The 6,003-nt window shown below is 40.2% G+C and overlaps 1 pseudogene; it reads right to left on the bottom strand.

Annotated features, from left to right (window-relative positions):
- LOC106325519 overlaps positions 1-4,543 on the bottom strand; it is a 6,562-nt pseudogene extending 2,019 nt beyond the window's left edge.
- Positions 4,544-6,003: the final 1,460 nt, after the last annotated feature.

Here is a 6,003-nt window from a genome sequence, read left to right as displayed (position 1 = left end):
TCACTCGACCGACGAGTCCTCACTCGACCGACGAGTCGTCACTCGACCGTTTTATCGTCACTCGACCGACGAGTCGTCACTTGACCGACGAGTCGTCACTCGATCGACGAGTCCTCACTCGACCGACGAGTCCTCACTCGACCGACGAGTCTTCACTCGACCGACGAGTCTTCACTCGACCGACGAGTCGTCACACGACCGACGAGTCCTCACTCGACCGACGAGTCATCACTCGACCGTTTTGTCGTCACTCGACCGTTCTATCGTCACTCGGCGCAGAGCGTTCTCTCGCAGTCGCTCGACTCAATCTGCGTAGTCGCTTGGCTCGATCTCTCACGGTCACTCGGCGCAGATCGTTCTCGCGCAGTCATTTGGCTCGATCTCTCGCGTTCACTCTCTCGCCCTCCTTACTCGGCGCAGAACGATCTCTCGCAGTCGCTCAGATCTCTCTCTCCTCGTGGAGTTGACGTCTCTATTCAGTAACAAGGACTCGCTGAGGCGTATCCATATTTGACGTATCCATCATGGCTTCACGATGAATCGTCTCAAAAACAGTTGGCTCGCGCTCTCGCGGTCACTCAACTCGATCTCTCACGGTCACTCGGCGCAGATCGTTCTCGTGCAGTCATTTGGCTCGATCTCTCGCGGTCACTCTCTCGCCCTCCTTACTCGGCGCAGAACGATCTCTCGCAGTCGCTCAGATCTCTCTCTCCTCGCCGAGTTGACATGTCGTTCTGTCGTCACCCGATCGACGAGTCGTCACTCGACCGACGAGTCCTCACTCGACCGACGAGTCCTCACTCGACCGACGAGTCGTCACTCGATCGTTTTGTCGTCACCCGACTGACGAGTCATCACTCGATCGACGAGTCTTCACTTGACCGACGAGTCGTCACTCGACCGACGAGTCGTCACTGGCCGTTTTGTCGTCACTCGCCGTTCGGTCGTCATTCGATCGACGAGTCGTCACTCGACCGACGAGTCCTCACTCGAGACACGAGTCGTCACTCGACCGTTTTGTCATCACTCGACCGTTCTGTCGTTACTCGGCGCAGAGCGTTCTCTCGTCTCGATCTGCGCAGTCGTTTGGCTCGATCTCTCGTGGTCACTCGACTCGCTCCCTTGCGGTCACTCGACTTGTTCTTCGCGGTCACTCGGCTCGCTCTCTCGCAGTCACTTGGCTCGGATCGCTCTCTAGCAGTCACTCAGATTGTTCGCAAGTCTCGAGCATGACGTGATACCGCGAAGACACGTCCACCCGTGACGATTTGATTGTGATGGTTTGCTCGTGGCGGTACGTTCGTAGATGATGTCTATGGCGACTTGTCTTTGGCAGTTTGTCGATTGACACTTCATCCATGACAACTTGCTCCGGTGGTTCAGAACACTGTCCTCACAGATCGTTCGCGCAACCATCCCGGAGTAAGAAGTCTGATCGGAATCAGAAGTATGTCGATGACAACTCGCCCGAGACGGTCCGTCTATGACACTTCATCTATGGCAACCTAACCATGACGGCCATTTCATGATAATCGTCTGCGACATGGGGAAAGCACTGAGTTCATTCTTTTATAAACCCTCTTCGTAAAATTCATTGAGATCAACTCCATCTCTCTCAACGAACTGGGGGGCTTACTGTTGGACATGGACTTTGTCCCCAACAAGGCTTATAAGATAATGGGCTCAGCCCATTTAAAAGGGGGGGGGGTCACTATGAAACCCTAGACCTCTCCTTTCTATAAATAAGGAGCCAACCTCCTTTGAGAGGACTTTTGGACTCTATTTTGATCTCTCATCCATCTCTTTCTACTTCTAGAGAGAGAAACACCTCTCCACTGAGAAGGGTTGCCTACGTACCCCGAAAGGGGATCAAGCCAATCGTAGTTCTACAACAAAAGATCACAAGTGCTTAGGTGAAAACAACATGACAATGTCAAAATCAGTCAGCTGTAAGGAAACAATGCAAAGACTTTGGATCAAGTCTACTATAGCTCAAGAAGCAGAATAATTGATTAAGAACTGTATCATCAGAAAATTAAGACAAGAAAAGGAAGGTGGATCTCAACTAAATATAGTTCCATGTATGCAAAATTAAAGATAATTTCAGTCAAAAAGAAAAAAACTAACATAGTTCCCATTTTAGTTTGTTAGACAAGAACTGCAAAAAGACCAATGCTTTCAGGTTTCCACGTGCTTTTGGACATATCACCCTGAGGTTAGTAAGAAAAATGCTAAATTTAACATTAAGACATTAGATCAGTTTATAGACATGTTCGTTAAACTAGAGGCGCTCAAGCTAAGAGTTGTTTCCATCCTCAACGAATTCAGATTTAAACATCTATAAATAGACAAGTTAAGATCTGAAAGTTTGGGCATTTGTTTCAGGAAATTGACCTTGCGATAAGTGGTGCCATCTTCATCAACAACCCAACCAGCTTCAGAACAGAGAGGTTTGAGAACCTCATTGTTATCACAATATTGGGAAGATTATGTAGGAACTTTATTTTACTACCATAGGACAACTGATATTTGTAAAGAATAATAAGAACATAAATCAAAATTACAATACCGAAATATAAGAATAAATAAGAATTGCAGAGTCAAGATAGTTAATCTCTTTCCTTAAATCTTTAAACGCCCTGTAGTGTGACGGTTTTATGGCGCTCAGATTCCCAGGATACAACTGCATCATTGTTTCTGTTTACTATCACCGAAAAACAGAATCTATCGACCCTAATTTTGTGATGTACTCTCAGATTCAAAATAAAAAAAAAATATACTAGCATTCTGAGTAAAAATATACTAGCATTCTGAGTAGGGGAATGTGATTTGTTTTTGTTGAAAGTCTGTATTTTCTATAATGCTTACAAGCCATTGTATAGAAAAATAATGAGAAGCACAAATTTCATTTTTCAACCCAAATATGAAACCTCCATGGAGCACTAATGAAGACTTTAATTCTTGTCAATTAGTATGTGAATTTATTCCACATTTTGACCAAAAAATTAAAGAGTAAAATTATTATTGTTTTGACCAATTCAAACAAAATAATATACTTTAAAATGAATTTCTTTTTTATATTTTATCAATATAAAAGATCAACATATATTTGATTTAAGTTAATGAACATGAAGTCCAACCTCTGTTCTAAAAATCGGCCGCCTGGCCGCCTAGGCGCTACGCGTCACTCTTCCGCCCCGATTTATGCCAAATCGGTTTAAAAAATCGGATATCTGATTTTTTCCGCCTAAACCGCCTAAATGACCGCCTAATCTATTTTTTTATTTTTTTTTATTATTATTATTATTATTTTTTAATAATATTTTTATTTATTTATTTGATCTAAAATTTTATAAATATCATTTATATTCATAATTTTGATGAAAATTACACTATATTAAGTTTATATATTCTATTTGTGTGTTTTATACAAGAGCAGATTAGCTCAATATACTTAAAAGGGTGGGATACCATACAAATGGGGGAAAATGGTAATGATGGGGGGAAGAAAATTGGAGGGATTTAGGGTATGGAGTGCAAATAGGGGATATTTGGTGTATAGGGAGTACAAATTCTCTTTATACAATCTTAAACATGAAAATATATTAATATTATACAAAATTAAAGATTAACATGTTTTATAACATAGTAAACCATCTAAAAATTCTGCCCCGCATAATTTCCGATTAATCCCCGATTTTCTCTTTAGGCGCTAGGCCCAACCCGACTGTCTGATTAGCGCCTAGCGCGTTCCCGAACAGGGAGTCTAACTAACAAATCAAAACACAAATCCAAGTTCAAATATCCAATAAGTGTATTTGCTACTTTGTACAAGTTTCTGAAATGACACACATTAGACATCCATTTCTAATTCAAATAAAACTTCATTTTTGACATACGAACATATGAATATATTATTCATGCTGTTCAAAAAATAGTTCCAACAGATTATAATCACCTTGGGGGCTCTAAGACCAGTGTATATCTTGGCAGCAACAACTCTTCTCCTTCTTTCTCTCCTCCGATTGTTCTCCCGCTCCCTCCACGACGGTTTCCTCCTCGCAGCTGCTGTTGATGTTGACGTAGCTCCATCTGACGTCATCCCCACACCAAAAAAAAAACACAACCCACTTCGAAATCTCCGAGCTTTGATGGATGGGGGTGAAGGCAGACTGAAGAAGAAGAAGAAGAAGATAGTGGTCACGAGGTATACGCTTTTCCTTCGCTGGAATCGAAGAAGAAGAATCTTTCTTTTCTTATCAAAATTAATATTTTTTAAAAGAAAAAAAAAGTATAACAGTGGTTGAGTTCCGGTCGTGTGTTCGAAGAGAGGAGTTCACATTACGAATCAGTTTTTCTAATTATGTTTGACCGTCCACGTGTCATGAGATGGTTTGGTTAAGTTGTACTTAACGGCTGTATTGATGGGTGTACAGGATAAAGCGTGTGCGTTGTCAACAAAGTGGGTCTCACTTTTCTGTGTGGGTCCCGTCCTTGTGTGACCCAAAACACACACCATTTGATTTGTTCTTTTCTATCTGTAACCAATGAAATTAGTTTGTTCTGAAGATCATCAAATGATTAAAGCCGTGTTTAACATCAGTGATATTTTTAATCAGTCTCAATGTTTTCTGGCATGGAATCTCACTCTCAGAATAAAGAACAAAATTGGTCTCTTGTCCTGTTTGGTTTGTATTGTAAATTATTCCACTGCTTTTGACTTTTATAGCCTCCTTCTTATTTAAATACAAAAACACATTTCATATCTTATTTACTTTTACTTTCCACAATATTTACATGTCCACTCTTAAACTTTAATATCTGGTTTAAGTGGTTTATCAACGTAGATCCATTAACACTCAAGCGGATTTCTTTGCAGGACAAGCTCGAACAAAAAATCATGTTTTATCATATGTTAACATGTCGGTACCACAGTAGATAGATATTCCCAACTCGTCCTTCATGGATTCATACTAAAATTATTTTGTGTACTCTTATTGTGATAAGAAAACAAAAAAAAGAAATTTAATATCCGGTTGATAAATTAAAAAACTTCCAAGATAACCTCTCTCTTAATATTTTGCTCTTCCTTTTCTCTAATCGCCTTCCACTTTCAAGCTCTGTTTTTCCAGCCAACGCGGTGGGCTTCCACACCAAGGGCTTCGGTCCGGTTTGTCACTTTGTTTTCTCTCCTTTCATTTGTCTGTGTTTTTTGGTTACCAAAGCTTAGATTTTCAATATCAGATTTAAAAGCATTTCTAAATTAAAAAAGATAGTTCATTGAACTTTATTTAGATGCATAAAATATAAATGAAGAAACTTGAGATTTGTCTTCAAGAACAAAATGATTTAAATAATCTCATACAAGGGTTTAGTGAGGCTGCTCTTAGAGGTAGCCAAGGTTTCATCTCATGATGAACATAATGATTGAAATTTATAAGACAACATGAGATAAAAACCCTAAACATAGTCTTGCTTAAGGCCTTGCTAGGATAGTGATGGTCTTGGCTTTCCTTTACAAGATCTTTGACGATAAATCTGAAGGATAGTCTCAGGTTCAACTTTTGGTGCTTGCATGCGGCGATCTTTTTGGTCTCTGACTGTGGTTAGCTTCTGTCACTACAAGAAAACAACAAGGATACTGAGGGAAAAAATCGTCGGAATTTCGTCGGAATAACGTTATTCCGACGACATACCGACGAAACAAGTTCTCGGAAATAATTCCTCGGAATTTCTTCTTTCCTCGGAAATCCCTCGGATATTTCCGACGGAATTCTGAGGAAACACATTTCCGAGGAAATTCCGAAGAGCACTAGTTTGTCGGAAATCTCCTCGGAATATACCGAAGGAGAACTTCGTCGGGATATACATCGATCGATGCGTTTTTGGACATATACCCATCGAAATAGTTTAATAATTACAAAAAATAGTTTTAATAATATATATATATATATATTAAAAATATTTTTAAATCCCAAATAATAGTTTTTAATCACAAAAAAA

This window comes from Brassica oleracea, chromosome C2, assembly GCF_000695525.1.
Source record: "Brassica oleracea var. oleracea cultivar TO1000 chromosome C2, BOL, whole genome shotgun sequence".
Classification (NCBI taxonomy): Eukaryota; Viridiplantae; Streptophyta; class Magnoliopsida; order Brassicales; family Brassicaceae; genus Brassica; species Brassica oleracea.
Note: the sequence above shows the minus strand (reverse complement) of the source record. Positions and strands in the feature narration are given on the sequence as shown.